The sequence below is a fragment of the Desmodus rotundus genome, chromosome 3, assembly GCF_022682495.2.
Source record: "Desmodus rotundus isolate HL8 chromosome 3, HLdesRot8A.1, whole genome shotgun sequence".
In the NCBI taxonomy this organism is placed as follows: Eukaryota; Metazoa; Chordata; class Mammalia; order Chiroptera; family Phyllostomidae; genus Desmodus; species Desmodus rotundus.
The window spans coordinates 124,832,964-124,835,254 of record NC_071389.1 but is presented as its reverse complement, the minus strand read 5'-3'; positions in this window follow the sequence as shown (position 1 = coordinate 124,835,254).

The window sequence follows — 2,291 nt, the reverse complement described above, 5'->3', positions numbered from 1 at the left end:
TCATTGATTAGAGTCCTGGTTTCCTTCCCTTCACTGTTGGTTCCCTGTATATTTTCTTTTATTTCATTTTGTATAGCCTTCACTTCTTCCTTTATTTTTTCTTCCTTTATACTCATTCATCTCTGGGAGCATCCTGATTAGCAGTGTTTTGAACTCTGCATCTGATAGGTTTGCTATCTCCTAGTCACTTATTTCTTTTTCTGGAGTTTTGATATGTTCTTCCATTTGGGCCATATTTCTTTGTCTTGATGCACCTGTTACATTGTAGGGGGCGGAGCCCTAGTTATTCATCAGAGCAGGACAACCCACATCTCCGCGTTGTGGCGCTGTCTGTGGGGGAGGGGGTCAGAGAGAGAACAATGGCCCTTGCTTGGCTCTCACCCAGTTTCAGTCACTTGATCCATCACCCACAAGCAAATTGGGTCCTTCTGGTGCTGATTCTCAGGTGGATGGGTTTGTGTATGTTCTAGGACCCTGTGGGTCTCTCCAATGAACTCTCCTATGAGGCTGGGAGTTCCTCGCATTACCTCAACCACCACAGGTGTTTGCAGTCAGAAGTATGAGGCTTTATTTTCCCTTACTGGAACCCTGGGTTGCACAGTCTGCCTCATTACCATTGTTCCTTTCGGCTTATCTGCACACAAATGTGGGATCACCCAGTCTGCCAGCTGCCATTTCACCCTCCTGGTCTCCTACCACCACCTTGTCATGCATCCTTTATGCCCCAGCTTCCAGTCTTTGTCCCTCTTACAGGTCTGAATGAATGTTTTTTCTTTAACTCCTTGGTTGTTTGGCTTCCATACAGTTTGACTTTCTGGCAGTTCTGGTTGTTTTTTGTTTTTAAATTGGTTGTTGTCCTTCTTTTGGTTGTGCGAGGAGGCAGAGTGTATCTACCTATGCTTCCATCTTGGCTGAAAGGATCCCCATTTACCTACTAAAGGGCATCTCACTTGCTTCTAAGTTTTAGCAATTATGAATAAAGCTGCTATAAGTGTTCATGTGGAGATTTTTGTGTGGACATAAGTAGTCAATTCATTTGGGTAAATACCAAGGAGCATGTTTTCTCGACTGTATGGTAAAAGTATATTTAATTTTGTAAGAAATTGTTAAACTGTCTTTCAAAATGACTGTGCTAGTTTTCATTCCTACTAGCAATGAGTGAGAATTCCTATCCTTCCATATTGTCAAAACATTCTGGGTTGTGGCCATTATGGTAGGTATGTAGTGGTATCTTGTTGTTATTTGAATTTGCAGTTCATTGATGACATGATCTTAAGAATCTTTTCGTATACTTATTCGGCCTCTGTATATCTTCTTTGGTGAGGCCTTTGCCTGCCAATTTTTAAAATTGGGTTTGTTTTCTTATTGTTGAGTTTTAAGAGTTCATTGTATTTTTCAGATACAAGCCCTCTATCAGATATGTGTTTTATGAAGATCCCCCCAATTTTATGGTTTGTCTTTTCATTATTTTTCATAGAGCAAGAGTTTTTAACTGTAATGTTTCCTAAGTAATCAATTTTTTCCTTCGTGAACCATGCTTTTTCTGTTTTATCTAAAATCTCATTGCCTAACCCAAGGTCATCTAGAGTTTCTTCTCGTTTTATAATTTTATCTTTTACCTTTAGATCTTTGGTCCATTTTGAGTAAATTTTTATACAAAGCATACGGTCTGTGTCTAGATTCGCTGTTTTCTGCATGTTGATATTCACTGGTTCTGGCACCATTTGGTGAAGTGACTATTTTTTTCCCTCCCTTGAATCACCTTTGCTCCTTTGTGAAAGATCAGTTTACTATATTTGTGTGAGTCTATTTCTGGGCTATATCTGATTTTCATACTTTGTTTTTTCAACTTCCCCAATACAAACCTGAATGTCGTTCTTTACTCCTCTTTGCTAAGCACTTTACACGTAATACTACAATAATCCTATGCTATTATTAGGCCCATATTAATAGTGAAAGCCTCAGCTGAGAGAAGACTCTATTTATATAGACTGTACATATTTGTTCTTAACCCTTATGGTGTATTACTTCACACAGCTTCTAAGTGGCAAAGCAATTAGACCTCAAGAAATGAACCTGCACCATTACACTACTTTCTAAATATATTTTGAAGTTATTTGCCCTGGCTCATGTAGCTCAGTGGACTGAGCGCCAGACTATGAACTGAAGTCATTAATATCTCTTTATCCTCATTGCCACCATATTAATTCAAGGATCATCATCTTTCGTTAAGTTTACTAAGAGCACTTTCTTAATGGGTCTCTTGAATCCAGTCTGGCCCTAATCCAGGT